General features: G+C 42.4%; 1 long non-coding RNA gene across 1 annotated transcript in view; it reads left to right on the plus strand.

Annotated features, from left to right (window-relative positions):
• The window catches only part of LOC124606145, a 204,251-nt gene that overhangs the window by 50,706 nt on the left and 136,183 nt on the right, over nucleotides 1-17,362 (plus strand). The window lies entirely within an intron of this gene.

Consider the following 17,362-nt stretch of genomic DNA (forward strand, 5'->3'; position numbering starts at 1 on the left):
GGTAAACTTAAGGAGCTTTCTCTAACCCACAACTTCACTAGGAGCACCTAAAGGCTGTTTCACAGGGTTATACAAACGCTACTGCAGCACACCTTTTCAACGAGTGGCACTGCTGTGCTTAGGCACACCTGGAAACTGTGTTAACAACATATGAGGTACAGAAATTAGTAACTAATGTAACAATGCAAGAAATGCACATCAACAGAGTCTACATAAATCACCAGACACTGCTCTGTACTGCTATACAGAAACTGATTCTTTACTAGAGAAGGAAAGTTGCTACTCACCATATAGTGGAGATGCTGAGTCGTGATAGGCACAACAAAAAGATTCACACAATTATATCTTTTGGCCATTACGGCCTTTGTCAGCAGTAGACACACACACACACACACACACACACACACACACACACACACACACACACACACACACACACAACTTCAGAGAGCTGAAAAGTGTAGCTTCAGCTCTGTGAGACTGCAGACGTGTGTGCAAGTTGCGTGTGTGTGTGTGTGTGTGTGTGTGTGTGTGTGTGTGTGTGTGTACTGCTGACAAAGGCCTTAATGGCGGAAAGCTATAATTGTGTGAATCTTTTGGTTGTGCCTATCGTGACTCAGCATCTCCGCTATATGGTGAATAGCAACTTTCGTTCTCTGGTATTGTTACATTCCATCCTGGATTTTCCATTGTTTGATGAAATTGATTCTTTAGTCATCCTGTACAGCAGGTAAGATGTTCTTCTGGGAAAGCCCACTTTCCCCTCCATGAACCTGGCTTGTTCTTTGGATTACAGACAGATTAGATCTTAGATAAGAGGAAGACGAGTACCTGCAATCTGTGAAAGGATCATGCCTTTGAAGTGGGTGTTATTCAAAACAAACTTTTGAGTGTTGGTTCCAATATGGTACACATTTACTTTATGAGGGAAAATGACTTTGATGTTATTTGGTAGCAATAACTGTAGGTTAGTGAGTACTTGCTTTATGGAACTGGATATTCTCTCAGTAGATGGATTTTGGTTCTGTATACTTGATAAACTGAGAAACATGGTCTTCATTTTTATTTTTTATCAAATTTTGCTTCAACAAATGAACTATCACACAGGACAGGATATACATGCAGGGCTTAGTGCCAACCAGGCTGCTGGAGTCCACAAGGGATTCACATGCACTTCCCACATTTCAGACATCACAATGTTTCGGTGACATCACATTTGCCATTTACAATCTTGATGAATTAATGAAAGGGGTTAACATACCATGAAACCGAGCTTTGTTTTTTTAATTGACATAATGTCTATGGCTCATTGCAATTCATGAAGTTTACAACACATTTCAAAATTTCTACACAATAGGTATAATCACAAATATTACACGTTGTTTTCTAGAAAAAATATTTTGAACTGTGTTAGCTTTCTAAACTCTCCACAGTTTCGTGCAGCTTCATGAAGTAATATAAACAGTAGAATTTCTCTCAGACAGGACCATTGGGGTTTTGCCCATGACATAATGCATTCCTGATTGGTGGTTAAACACTTCATGACACTTCCAAAATTGCTTGCTTCTCTTACAGGTAGTGGACTATATCCAGCTGTGCTTGTGTAGTAATAACAAGATCGTTGGTATCAACACCAGTTACCTGTTCAACAATGGTTTCCTTGAATTGAGTAACGGATTCTTTCTTGAATTCATAATAAATGTGTACTGCAGTCAGTATTAAGTTCATGTGAATCAGTATTTGTATGGCTGCCAGTATTTCAGTACCGTTTTATCCTGAGACCTGCTAAATCAACAAATGGTGTGTATTTGTTATAGGTTCATTCCACATCAAATCAGCCAATTTTAGAAATGATCCCCACCTGACCATCTCCACTTTTGTTAAAACTTTTACCATAGCTGCAAGCACGTCTTAACAGAAGTTCTGTAAAGCTTTAGCTCAAGATATGGTGTACTTTTGATACCAGAACTGTCAGCTTGGAGGTTGCTCAGCCGATGTGCGTATTATCACTATTAAGTCATTGTGTTTGACAACACTATATTATAAGTTGATTATTGCAGTGAGAAATCTGCAAATTGGTATTTCTACTCAACTTTTGGTGGTGTGTTCAAATATGACATGGACAAGATAAATGAGGTAGCACACATGACAGAAAAAGGGAGGGAATTGCTTGTGTAATGTTATAAATCCAAATACTGATGAAATTCAGCTGCTGCTTGCACTTGGTACATTTAGCCATGTTGGATCTGTTACTGACCTTTACATTTTTTTTGATTATGTATGGTCGCATTTATGAATTGAATTGTTCTGGTAGTCCAGCTACACTGTCCTACTGCTATGTGCAAACTTTCTCTTCTTCTGGCTTTGTTTGTTTGCGGGGTGATGCTAAAATATGAGATCAGAATGACTGTTTCGAGCTATGAAATAAACTTCGAACCCTTAAGATTCACTTCTCTATATTTTAAATTATTTCGCTCTCATGACAACAGATCCCCTTAATTACAACTCGAAATAATGTAAACTTTCGCCTCAGTATTGTGTGTATGATCTGCAGGCCATACATCAAAGTTCCACCTTTTTACACCAGAAAGTGATTCATATATTTCAAGTCCCCATTGATATTAGGTGCCCTCTTACTCCAAGCTATCCATGACAGTACCAGCTGAGTGTCGAAGCATATCCGTATCCTTGTGCAGCAAGCGAGTGGTGCTGATTCGCTTAAGACTTGTCGCTGCTCACGGTTCTGCTGCTCGCACAACCTCTGTAGAAAAGACCTAACTCTTCACGGGGAGAGATCACCATAAAACAATTATAAAATGTTAAGGTGTTCGTCGACTGTACCATGTCCATCTGCAAGAGATCGGCCAGCTAGAAGAGGCGTCAGGCCATGGCTGCTGGAATGGCAGCTCTGTATACTTCCAATCGGTGCTTTGAACTACCCTTTGCTGGCAGCGCACCATCCTATAAAGCCCATTTGGTGGATGTATCTGCCAGAAATATTTGTGATCATGTGCCTGGCGTATTGAAGTAGTTCCTGGGCTAGCTGTGACCCCTGGTGAAGCTGCAGGCTCCACGAACAGTTAGTGGTTCCTGGCGGCCGTTGGTGGAGACCTGGTGCTGTGTTGTGGCCGCTGGTAAATATTACTATTGACAATGCAGACAACGTAGGTTTTCCTGGTGAATATACGTCATGTGATGTAGGCATCCCATGTTGGTTGGACATGAAGTGGGATGCTGATGCAGTAGATACAATCATGTATGAATTGAAGTGGGCGGCCACAGCGGTATTCATCTCTTGGTCTCCCTGTACAATTTTTACACTCTACACTTCCCTCCAGTACTAAATTGATGATCTCTTGATGCCTCAGAACGTGTCCTACCAACTGATCCCTGTTAGTTACGTGAGCTACCCATCTAATCTTCAGTATTCTTCTGTAACACCACATTTTGGAAGCTTCTATTCTCTTACAATGTCATCGGCAAACCTCAAAGTTTTTATTTCTTCTCCATGGATTTTAATTCCTATTCCAAATTTTTCTTTTGTTTCCTTCACTGCTTGCTCGATATACAGATTGAATAACATCGGGGATAGGCTACAATCCTGTCTCACTCCCTTCCCAACCACTTGCTTCCCTTTCATGCCCCTCCATTCTTATAACTGCCATCTGGTTTCTGTAAAAATTGTAAATAGCCTTTCACTCCTTGTATTTTACCTCTGCCGCCTTCAGAATTTGAAAGAGAGTATTCCAGTCAACATTGTCAAAAACTTTCTGCAAGTCTACAAACACAAGAAAAATCTACCTTCTAGGAGAAGTCGTAGGGTCAGTATTATCTCCTGTGTTCCAACATTTGTATGGAATCCAATAGGGAATCCAAACTGATCTTCCCTGGGGTCGGCTTCTACCAGCTTTTCCATTCGTCTATAAAGAATTGGTGATAGCAGTTTGCAACTGTGACATATTAAGCTGAAAGTTCGGTAATTTTCACACCTGTCAGCTTATGCTTTCTTTGGAACTGGAATTATTATATTCTTCTTGAAGTCTGGTGGTATTTTGCTTGTCTCACACATATTGCTCACCAGACGGTAGAGTTTTGTCCTGGCTGGCTCTCCCAATGCTATCAGTAGTTCCAATGAAATATTGTCTACTTCTGGGGCCTTGTTTTGGTGTAGATCTTTCAGTGCACCATCAAATTCTTCACGCAGTATTGTATCCCCTTTTCATCTTCATCTACATCCTCTTCCATTTCCATAGTATTGCCGTCAAGTACATCACCCTTGTATAGACCTTCTATGTACTCCTTCCACCTTTCTGCTTTCCCTTCTTTGCGTAGGACTAGCTTTCCATCTGAGCTCTTGATATTCATACAGGTGGTTCTCTTTTCTCCAAACGTATCTAAATTTTCCTTTAGGCAGTATCTGTCTTACCCTTAGTAATATATGCCTCTAGATCATTGCATTTGTCCTCTAGCCATCCCTGCTGAACCATTTTGCACTCCCTGTCAATCTCATTTTTGAGACATATTTATTGCTTTTTGCCTGCTTCATTTACTGCATTTTTATGTTCTCTCCTTTCATCAATTAAATTCAGTATCTCTTCTGTTACCCAAGGATTTCTACTAGCCCTCGTCTTTTTACCTACTTTATTCTTTGCTGCCTTCACTATTTCATCTCTCAAAGCTACCCATTCTTCTTCTACTGGATTTCTTTTGCCTGTTATTGTCAATCGTTCTCTAATGCTTTTTCTGAAACTCTCTACAACCTCTCGTTCTTCGGTTTATCCAGGTCCCATCTCCTTAAATTCTTATCTTTTTGCAGTTTCTTCAGTTTTGATCTACAGTTTGTAACAAATAAATAGTGGTCAGAGTCCACATCTGCCCCTGGAAATGTATTAAAATTTAAAACCTGATTCCAAAATCTCCGTCTTACCATTATACAACCAATCTGAAATCTTCCAATATCTCTAGGCCTTGTCCACATATATACAACCTTCTTTCATGATTCTTAAAGCAAGTGTTAGCTATGATTGGGTTATGCTCTGTGCAGAGTTCTACCAGGTGGCTTCCTCTTTCCTCCATCACCCACTGTTCATGTTCACCGAGTACTTTTCCTTCTCTTCCTTTTCCTACTATTAAATTTTCTTCTCCCTTAACTATCTGAATAATTTCTTTTATCACATCATATATCTCTTCAATCTCTTCATCTATGGAGCTAGTTGGCGTGTAAACTTGTAGTATTGTGGTAGGCATGGGCTTCGTGTCTATCTTGGCTACAATAATGCGTTCACTATGAACCATGAACCATGGACCTTGCCATTGGTGGGGAGGGTTGCGTGCCTCAACGATACAGATAGCCGTACTGTAGGTGCAACCACAACAACGGGGTATCTGTTGAGAGGCCAGACAAACGTGTGGTTCCTGAAGAGGGGCAGCACCCTTTTCAGTAGTTGCAGGGGCAACAGTCTGGATGATTGACTGACCTGTAACACTAACCAAAACGGCCTTGCTGTGCTGATACTGCGAACGGCTGAAAGCAAGGGGAAACTACAGCCGTAATTTTTCCCGAGGGCATGCAGCTTTACTGTATGGATAAATGATAATGGCGTCCTCTTGGGTAAAATATTCCGGAGGTAAAATAGTCCCCCATTCGGATCTCCGGGCGGGGACTACTCAAGAGGACGTCATTATCGGGAGAAAGAAAACTGGCATTCAACAGATCGGAGCGTGGAATGTCAGATCCCTTAATCGGGCAGGTAGGGTAGAAAATTTAAAAAGGAAAATGGATAGGTTAAAATTAGATATAGTGGGAATTAGTGAAGTTCGGTGGCAGGAGGAACAAGACTTTTGGTCAGGTGAATACAGGGTTAGAAATACAAAATCAAATAGGGGTAATGCAGGAGTAGGTTTAATAATGAATAAAAAAATAGGAGTGCGGGTAAGCTACTACAAACAATATAGTGAACGCATTATTGTGGCCAAGATAGACACGAAGCCCACGCCTACTACAGTAGTACAAGTTTATATGCCAACTAGCTCTGCAGATGATGAAGAAATTGATGAAATGCATGATGAGATAAAAGAAATTATTCAGGTAGTGAAGGGAGACGAAAATTTAATAGTCATGGGTGACTGGAATTCGACAGCAGGAAAAGGAAGAGAAGGAAACACAGGTGAATATGGAATGGGGCTAAGAAATGCAAGAGGAAGCCTCCTGGTAGAATTTTGCACAGAGCACAACTTAATCATAGCTAACACTTGGTTCAAGAATCATAAAAGAAGGTTGTATACATGGAAGAAGCCTGGAGATACTGGAAGATCTCAGATAGATTATATAATGGTAAGACAGAGATTCAGGAACCAGGTTTTAAATTGTAAGACATTTCCAGGGGCAGATGTGGACTCTGACCACAATCTATTGGTTATGAACTGTAGATTGAAACTGAAGAAACTGCAAAAAGGTGGGAATTTAAGGAGATGGGACCTGGATAAACTGTAAGAACCAGAGGTTGTAGAGTGTTTCAGGGAGAGCGTAAGGGAACAATTGACAGGAATGGGGGAAAGAAATACAGTAGAAGAAGAATGGGTAGCTCTGAGGTATGAAGTAGTGAAGGCAGCAGAGGATCAAGTAAGTAAAAAGACGAGGGCAAGTAGAAATCCTTGGGTAACAGAAGAGATACTGAATTTAATTGATGAAAGGAGAAAATACAAAAATGCAGGAAGTGAAGCAGGCAAAAAGGAATACAAACGTCTCAAAAATGAGATCGACAGGAAGTGCAAAATGGCTAAGCAGGGATGGCTAGAGGACAAATGTAAGGACGTAGAGGCTTATCTCACGAGAGGTAAGATAGATACTACCTACAGGAAAATTAAAGAAACCTTTGTAGAAAAGAGAGCACTTGCATGAATATCAAGAGCTCAGATGGAAACCCAGTTCTAAGCAACGAAGGGAAAGCAGAAAGGTGGAAGGAGTATATAGAGGGTCTATACAGGGGCCATGTTCTTGAGGACAATATTATGGAAATGGAAGAGGATGTAGACGAAGATGAAATGGAAGATATGATACTGCGTGAAGAGTTTGACAGAGCACTCAAAGACCTAAGTTGAAACAAGGCCCCGGGAGTAGACAACATTCCATTAGAACTACTGACGGCCTTGGGAGAGCCAGTCAGGACAAAACTCTACCATCTGGTGAGCAAGATATATGAGACAGGCGAAATTCCCTCAGACTTCAAGAAGAATATAATAATTACAATCCCAAAGAAAGCAGGTGTTGACAGTTGTGAAAATTACCGAACTATCAGTTTAATAAGTCACAGCTGCAAAATACTAACGCGAATTATTTACAGACGAATGGAAAAACTGATAGAAGCCGACCTTGGGGAAGATCAGTTTGGATTACATAGAAATGTCGGAACACGTGAGGCAATACTGACCTTACGACTTGTCTTAGAAGAAAGATTAAGGAAAGGCAAATCTACGTTTCTAGCATTTGTAGACTTAGAGAAAGCTTTTGACAATGTTGACTGGAATACTCTCTTTCAAATTTGCAATTTGTACAGAAAGCAGATGGCAGTTATAAGAGTCGAGGGGTACGAAAGGGAAGCAGTGGTTGGGAAGGGAGTGAGACAGGGTTGTAGCCTATCCCCGATTTTATTCAATCTGTATATTGAGGAAGCAGTAAAGGAAACAAAAGAAAAGTTCGGAGTAGGTATTAAAGTCCATGGAGAAGAAATAAAAACTTTGAGGTTCACCGATGACATTGTAATTCTGTCAGAGACAGCAAACGACTTGGAAGAGCAGTTGAACGGAATGGACAGTGTCTTGAAAGGAGGGTATAAGATGAACATCAACAAAAGCAAAACGAGGATAATGGAATGTAGTCGAATTAAGTCGGGTGATGTTGAGGGTATTAGATTAGGAAATGAGACACTTGAAGTAGTAAAAGGAGTTTTGTTATTTGGGGAGCAAAATAACTAATGATGGTCGAAGTAGAGAGGATATAAAATGTAGACTGCCAATGGCAAGGAAAGCGTTTCTGAAGAAGAGAAATTTGTTAACATCGAGTATAGATGTAAGTGTCAGGAAGTCGTTTCTGAAAGTATTTGTATTGAATGTAGCCATGTATGGAAGTGAAACATGGACGATAACTAGTTTGGACAAGAAGGGAATAGAAGCTTTCGAAATGTGGTGCTACAGAAGAATGCTGAAGATTAGATGGGTAGATCACATAACTAATGAGAAGGTATTGAATAGAATTGGGGAAAAGAGGAGCTTGTGGCACAACTTGACAAGAAGAAGGGACCAGTTGGTAGGACATGTTCTGAGGCATCAAGGGATTGCCAATGTAGGACTGGAGGGCAGCGTGGAGGGTAAAAATCATAGAGGGAGACCAAGAGATGAATACACTAAGCAGATTCAGAAGGATGTAGGCTGCACTAGGTACTGGGAGGTGAAGAAGCTTGCACAGGATAGAGTAGCATGGAGAGCTGCATCAAACCAGTCTCAGGACTGAAGACAACAACAACAACAACAACAACAACAACAACAGTAGCTTATTCGTGCTCCTATTTCTTTATTCATTATTAAACCATCTCCTGCATTACCTCTGTTTGATTTTGTATTTATAACCCTGTATTCATGTGACCAGAAGTCTTGTTCGTCCTTCCACAGAACTTCCCTAGTTTCCACTGTATCTAACTTTAACATATCCACTACCCTTTTTAAATTTCTAACCTACCTGCCCAATTAAGGGATCTGTCATTCCACACTCTGATCTGTAGAATACCAGTTTTGTTTCTCCTGATAAAGACGTCTTCCTGAGAAGTCACCCCCTGCGGGTTCGGGGGTAAGAATCGGCCTGCAGTATTCCTGCATGTCGTAAGAGGCAACTAAAAGGAGTCTCAAATGTTTCGGCCCTTATGTGGTATTCCCCTCTTGGGTCTGACCACCTTATTTCAAAATTATTCTGAACAGCGAGCCAATTGGGGAAGGGCGCCTTACTTGGTGCATTGTGTCCATCGTGCATTGAGACCTTTAGCCAGCTTATTCGTCGTTGCATTGCAGTCCCGCTCGCTCGCCATCTCTTGGGTGAGGGCACATTCCTGGGTGCAATTTTCACCATGCACTCTGCAGTGTTGCTTTCTGCGCTGATGACAGCCATGGACCGCTTGCCACCTAATATCCAGCACGGTAGCCAGTCCGTTGTGGTGGGGCTGCCATGTACCCTGTTGGTTGGTTTTTTCCACCATCTTGCTGAGCTCTGACAACTTCGCAGCCTTCACCCTTTCCTCTGCATTGCTCTTCAGGAAACTTGGTTTCTGGTGATGTGAACCCCCGCCCTCCATGGCTATCGGGGTGGTTATAAGAACCGGGCAGCTTATGAAGAGGGTATCTGGTGCTGCCTGCATCTACGTCCTTCACTCTCTTTACAGTGTGTCTGTCCCTGTACAAACACTTTTAGAGGCTGTTGCTGTTCAGGTGTGGATGCCTCAGGCTGTTACTGTCTGCAGTCTCTATCTTCCACTGGTTGGTGATGTCCCGCAGCATGCCCTGGCTGCACTGATAGCCCAGTTGCCGCCACTTTTTCTCTTACTGGGCGACGTCAATACCCATAACCCTCTGTGGGGTGGATCAGTGGCAACAGGCCAAGGCAGCATCATTTAGCAAGTATTGGCACAGCTTGACCTTTCTCTTTTATACACTGGTGCCTTCACATTTCAGTGTGGTGCATGGCACTTACTCAGCTATCGACCTTTCGATCTGCAGCCCTAGCCTATTACCATCTTTCCATTGGAGTGTGCGTGACAACTTGTGCGGTAGTGACCACTTTCCAATCTTTCTGTCACTGCCACAGTGTCACTCTTCTGGGCAACCCTGCAGATGGTCTATGAATAAGGCTGACTGGAACTTGTTCACCTTCATTGCCACTATTGAGCTTCTTTCCAATGACTCCATTGGTGCAGTGGTTCACTCGGTCACCACCGGCATTGTTACTGCTGCAGAATCTGCCATTCCCTGTTGTTCTGGGTCGCTTCGGCTGAGGACTGTGCCTTGGTGGTCGCACGAGATCGCTGAGGCGATTAAAGATCGCAGGCAGGACTCTAGCGTCACAAGTGGCATCCCTCATTGGCACACCTCATTGCCTTTAAACGGCTCCATGCGCAAGCCCGCTGCCTCATTCGCCAACACAAGCAGGAATGCTGGGAAAAGTATGTCTCCACCATTGGCCTCCGTACCTCTCCATCACAAGTTTGGGCCAAGATTAGGCGACTCTATGGCTATCGGACCCCTGTCAGTGTACCTGCGCTTCCACTGAATGGAGCAGTCTGTACTGACTCTGACACATTGCAAACCGCTTAGCGGAGCGTTTTGTTCAGAGTTCTGCTTCTGCAGTTCACTTACTGGCCTTCCGCTCCCTGAAAGAGCTGTTGGAACGTTGGAGGCTTTCATTTCACATGCGCCACCCTGAATCGTACAATGCTCCATTCAGTAAGTGGGAATTCCAAAGTGCTCTAGCAGCTTGCCCTGATGTGGCTCCCGGGCCAGATCGCATCCACTGTCAGATGCTCAAACACCTCTCGGTGGACTGCCAGCGACGCCTCCTAAACCTTTTCAACTGTATGTGGGTTGAGGGTGAGTTCCTGTTGCAGTGGCAGGAAAGCATCGTAATCCCCATGTTGAAACCTGTCAAGAACCCACTGGAATTACACAGTTACCGCCCCATTAGCCTCACCAACATTCTTTGCAAGTTGGTCGAAGGCATGGTGAGCCAGAGGTTGAGTTGGCTACTTGAGTCTCAGGGCCTTCTGGCTCCATCTCAGGGTGGGTTCCATAAGGGCCGCTCTGCCACCGATAATCTGGTGCGCCTGGAGTCTGCCATCCGTACAGCCTTTGCCTGCCATCAGCATCTGGTTGCCGTCTTTTTTGACATGCAGAAGGCATACGATACAACACGGCGACATCACATCCTTTGTACGCTTCATGGTTGGAGTCTTCAGGGTCCGCTCCCGATTTTCATACAAAATTTTCTGTCGCTTCGCTCCTTCCGCGTGCGAGGTGCAGCCTCCCACAGTTCCTCCCGAGTTCAGGAGAATGGGATTACCGCAAGGATCTGTCTTAAGTGTCTGCCTCTTTTTAATTGCAATTAATGGGCTCACTGTGGCCGTGGGAACATCTGTCTCAGCTTCCTTGTATGCTGACGACTTCTGCCTATACTTTAGCTCCACTGTCATTGCAGCTGCTGAACGGCAGCTGCAGGGCGCTATCCGCAAGGCACAGTCTTGGACTGTAGCGCATGGCTTCCAGTTTTTGGCTGCCAAGACCTGCGTTATGCATTTCTGCCAGTGACACACTGTTCACCCTGAGCCACCGCTTTATCTTGATGGCGAACCTCGTGCTGTGGTGGAGATGCATCGGTTTTTGGGATTGGTGTTTGATACCCGGTTGACTTGGCTCCCTCATATTCGGCAGCTTAAACAGACGAGCTGCCGGCGTCTTAACGCTCTTGGTTGCTTGAGTCACACCACCTGGGGTGCCGATCGGTCTACCCTTCTATGGCTGTACCAGGCGTTAATTCAGTCCCATTTACATTATGGGGGCTTGGCTTATTGTTCGGCATCACCTTCCACATTGCAGTTGCTTGACGCCATCCTTCACAGCGGGATCCGACTCGCCACTGGAGCTTTCTGGACAAGCCCTGTCAGCAGCATACTTGTGGAGGCAGGTGTCTCTCCATTGCGGTTCTGGCGCCAATGATTACTGGCCGCTTATGCTACACACGTTTGTAGCTTGCCTGGGCATCCCAATTATCATCTCCTGTTCCCTCAGTCGGTCGTCCATCTTCTGGAACGACAGCCCTGGTCAAGGTGTACAATCGCGGTTCGCACCAGAGTCTTCTCTCTGGGCTTGAGGTTTTCCCTCTTCCACTTTCCCTCTTCCACCTCTTTTCTGGGCCCCTCTGCGTATACTTCCGTGGTATGTGCCCCGCCCATGCCTTTGGCTTAATTTGGCACAGGCCCCGAAGGACTCAGTCCCTCCTGAGGCCCTGCGCCGCCACTTTCTTTCAATCCTTGGCGCATTTCAAGGCTCTGACGACGTTGTCTGTACTGACAGTTCGATGTTGCTGGTCGTGTCGGTTATGCTCTTACTCTAGGGGATCATTATGAACAGCACTCACTGCCGGCTGGCTGCAGTGTTTTCGCTGCCAAGTTAGTCGCCCTCTCTCACGTCCTAGAGTATATCTGCTCCTGCTCAGGTAAGTCCTTCGTTATCTGTAGTGACTCCCTGAGCGGTTTATGAGCTATCGACCAGTGTTTCCCTCGCTCTCGTCTGGTGATGGCTATCTTGGAGTCCCTCCATACTACTGCCCGTTGTGGCCCGGGAAATGAGTGTGTTGATATGCTGACCAAACAGGCTGTCGGTGCACCAGCCTTGGAGATTGGCCTTTCGGAGAGTGACCTCAGGTCAGTTTTGCGGAAGAAGGTACTTCGCACCTGGGGTGAAGAATGGCACACCCTTCCGTCACCCAACAAACTTCGAACCATCAAGGAGGTTACCGCTGCGTGGCACTCCTTGCGGGTCGCTTGCAGGGACTCTGTTGTCCTCTGCTGGCTGCACATTGGCCACACCTGGATAACACACAGCTATTTATTGCGCCGCAAGGACCCACCTTTATGTCTCTGCGGGTCAGCTTTGACGGTGGTCCACATCTTGTTGGACTGCCCGCTTTTAACTCTGCTCAGGCAGATGTTTACGCTGCCTGATACGCTTCCTGCACTTTTATCAGATGACGTTGCTATGGCAGATTTAGTTTTGAGTTTTATTCGTGCAGGGGGTTTTTATCACTTGATCTAAGTGTTTATCCTTTTTTTGTGTTGAATCTGGCCTTTGACCTACGATTTTAGACTGGGGTTTTTAGTGCGTTTCTTGGTGGTTGTCTTTTCCTTTTTTGTTTCTATGGTCAGCCAATCACTGCCACACTCGGTGTTATTTTAATTCCTTTTTTCTGGTCTCTGTCTGTGTCTTTCTTGTCGTGTGTCGTCTCTTGTCATCTCCATTGTTTGTTCTTATTCTTTGTGGGTGTTTAAAGTTCGTGGAAAAAGGGACCGATGGCCCTAGTAGTCTGGTCCCTCCAATCCCACCAACCAACCAACCAACCAACCAACCTGAGTAGTCCCTGCCTGGAGATCTGAATGGGGGAATATTTTACCTCTGGCATATTTTACCCAAGAGGACGCCATCATCATTTAACCATACAGTAAAGCTGCATGCCCTCAGGAAAAATTACAGCTGTAGTTTCCCCTTGCTTTCAGCCGTTTGTTGTATGTTACAAGGCCAGGTCAGTCAATCATTCAGACTCTTGCTCCTGCAACTACTGAAAAGGCTACTGCCTGTCTTCAGGAACTACATGTTTGTCTGACCTCTCGACAGATATCTCTCCATTATGGTTGCACCTGTGGTATGGCTATCTGTATCGTTGAGGCACGCAAGCCTCCCCACCAGTGGCAAGGTCTGTGGTTCATCATGTTTTGGATGTGGTAATACTTAGTATTGTATATGGTCCACTATAACAAGGAAAAAATTAGTGTTTTTCCTTCTTTATGTTAGAACTGTGGTGTACTTCTTTCTCTGATATCAAGTCGTGTATTAAATGCCTGGTTCTTGCATTCTCATGATATTTACCTAATCGTCTTTTAACTGTCTGCTACTACATGGAACTTTGTGAGAGAGCAGTTGTATATAATTACTAAATATGGGGCTATTGTATCAGCATACTCCGAAAGGAACCTGACTAGTATACAATCTGGACCGAAGGCCTTGCCTTCATTAAGTGATTTAAGCTGTTTTGCTACACTGAGGATATCCACTTCTATGTTTCTCATCTTGGCAATTGTTCTTGATTGGAATTCATGAATATTTACTTCATCTTTTTTGGTGAAGGAGTTTTGGAAAACTGTGTTTAATAACTCTGCTTTAGTGGTACTGTCATCAGTGACTTCGCTGTTGTTATCGCACAGCAAAGATTGTCTCTTGTCACTCGTGTGCTTTATGTATGACCAGATCTTTTTGGGTTTTCTGCCAGATTCCGAGGTAGAGTTTCATTGTGGAAGTTATTGAAAGTGTCTTGCATTCAAGTATTTGCTAAATTTCGAACTTCTGCAAAGCTTTGCCAATCTTGGGAATTTTGCATTCTTTCAAATTTGGCGTGCTTTTTTCGATGCTTCTGCAACAGCGATCTGACCCATTTTGTGTACCATGGGGTATCAGTACCATCACTTATTAATTTATGTGGTATATATCTCTAAATTGCGGTCGATACTATCTCTTTGAAATCATTCCACATGATCAGATCAGAAGGAGTGAAGACTACTTCTTAAAATGGTGATAAGAGCATTTTTACTAGCTTTTTAAAATAGATGTACTTTGCATTTCTATTTGATGGTTGTGGGTGTTATGTTATTCAGCCTAGCAGCACTAATCCCTGTATTTGTCATGATACTCTCTATTTGTCCAGGATTACTTGTTGCTAAAAGGTCAAGTATGCTTTCACAACCATTTACACTTTGAGTGGGCTCATGAACTAATTGTTCAAAATAATTTTCTGAGAAAGTGTTCAGTACAATATCGGATGACATTTTATGCCTGCTGCTAGCTTTAAACATATCATTTTTCCAGCATATCGAAGGTAGATTGAAGTCTCCACCGACTATATTTCTATGGGTTGGGTACCTATTTTTCACATTGATGAAGCATGCAGTATTTTTGATTCTAAGCCACAGACAGTTGTTTTGAGGAGGCATTTGGGATCTTCTCTGAGTGTAATTCTGTCTATCATTAGCTGAAATTCTTATATATTGTATATACAGAAACTGAATGTGTTCCAGAACAACTGACAAACATACTGTTTTGGACTTAATTCACAGAATTTAAATAGCTCTTTTTGGTGCTTCTTGAACTTCTGTCCTTCAATTCTAGTAGAAACTTAATCTTTGAGCCCACAATACATCCTGCTATACTCACCATCTTCATAAAATTGTAGAACTTTTGACTATTTGGTCCAAAATGTGTTTCTTTGCTCTATTTCAGACAGTGCAAGTATTCCCCTTTCTTTTTTAAACTTTTTGGCAATCTTCACATGGCTTTTACTTGGTTGCATCACTTCATCAAACTCAAAACCACTGGTGTTGTCGGTTTTGTTACTGACGAGAGCCTGTGCTTCAGCGATCTTCTGCTTTGCGTAACCATGCCTGCTTCAGCTACTTTCATACCTTCACCACAATGTAATTGTGGTGGTGGTGGTGGTGGTGGTGGTGATTATGATTTGAATTTAGCATTTGCTTCTGTTCTGCATGCTGTACCAAGCTTCTGGCTATGCTTCACACAAATCTCTGTCAAATCTTCAAGCTTCTTGACATTGGGGTCATTGATTGGTTGAAGGCTTTTTTTTATTTTGACTCTTCTTCAAAAAAGAGTTGCAGCAACCAGTTGAACATGGATCTGTGTCAGGCATAATTCCACATCTTGGAACTGGATGGAAAGTTCCATGTAGGCATTCACAGTAATTAAGCTTGCTAATTAATTTGACTAAATAGCATAAATTATCAGTATAAGTTTTAAGTCGAACGCGTGCAAAGATAAAAGCAATGGTTATTCTTTATTTGTGAAGTGTTTATACACTTGCCTATTCATGGCATTTGACTTCACAAATAAAGAATAACCATTGCATTTATCTTTGCACGCGTTCGACTTAAAACTTATACTGATAATTTATGCTATTTAGTCAAATTAATTAGCAAGCTTAATTACTGTGAATGCCTACATGGAACTTTCCATCCAGTTCCAAGATGTGGAATTATGCCTGCCACAGATCCATGTTCAACTGCTTTGGAATAATATTCAGTTTATATGGCCTTCGTAGCAAATTGATTATCTTAGATCCATTTACGTCAGATACCAGTTTACTGTGACAAAGTTGCTTACATTTGAAACTAAATAATATCCCTTAAACGAAAGATACCAACAAGCAAAAACAAGTTCCTAAAAGATAAGAATCTGCTCAATCTAATGAAATTTGTTAGAAAAAAATTGGTTGGCCTCTGTTTTGATATATATGACCCCAAACTTTGGTGAAATATGACAATTAACTTGTACATAACAGTTTACGTCCAACTATCTAAATAACTAAACAAGCTTGAAGGTTAATGTTTATCATGTGGCCCTATATCGACTTCCTTGGGGAAAAAATATAATGACACAGAAATGTTTTAGGCAAGCTGGAGATTAGTGATTGAAACTGGGGTAAGTCTGAGTGTGTTAAGTTTTTTATTTTTTAAGCAGTAATTGTGGATAATTTGCTATCTCATTGACATTGTTCATGTCATATTTGAACTTAAACTCAAAAATTGAGTAGAAATACCAGTTTGCAGATTTCTCACTGCAACAGTTAACTTATAAAATGTTGTCAAACAAACATGATGATTTATTCCCGATGATATACACATCTGCTTAGTGACATCCAGCCTGATGGCTCTGTTGTCAAAAGTGCCTTGCAACTACGGTAAAAGTTTTTAACAAAACTGGAGATGGCCACGTGGAGACCATTTCTAAAATTGTCTGATTGGACATGAAATGACCTTATAACAAATACAAACTGTTTGCTGAGTTAGCAGATCAGGGGATGAAATGGTACATAAATACTGACTACCATGAGCATACCGAATGCAGTACATATTTATAATGAATTCAAGATTAGAATCCATTACTTAATTTTTTTAAAAAAAGTTAAACATCTAACTGGCATTGTTTTCAGTGATTTTGTTAGTTTTACACTCGTACAGCAGAAAATATTCCACTATCTATAAGAGAGAGAGAGAGAGAGAGAGAGAGAGAGAGAGAGAGAGAGAGAGAGATTCTGGAAGTGTTATGAAGTGTTTAATCATCAGTCAGGAATGCATTATGTCATGAGCAAAACTCAGCACTTGCAGGCCTCTGTTGACTTGATACGGAAGACCATACACTGTTGTCCATCCATAGCTGAAGACATATGTGCCAATAAGTAATTAATAGTATGCTGACACTATGGCCTCACAAGGAATAAAGGTGCTGGAAGGTAAAGGTAGTGGATCCGTGAGACCAGTAGTCACTGAAACTTGAACACAACTATTTGACAAGAATTCTCGCAAGAATAATGTGAAATATAAATTACCAACTAACAGATAAGATCCATTATATTACAAATATTTAAAAAAATATATTGACCCTAATGGATATTCATGTCATCCTATATGTGGAACGCAAGGTGTTGAAGAGTTTTTTATTATATGTTGACACACATACATACTCAGTGTTCATTCTGATATTATTGTTT

The sequence above is a fragment of the Schistocerca americana genome, chromosome 3 (genome assembly GCF_021461395.2).
Source record: "Schistocerca americana isolate TAMUIC-IGC-003095 chromosome 3, iqSchAmer2.1, whole genome shotgun sequence".
Classification (NCBI taxonomy): domain Eukaryota; kingdom Metazoa; phylum Arthropoda; class Insecta; order Orthoptera; family Acrididae; genus Schistocerca; species Schistocerca americana.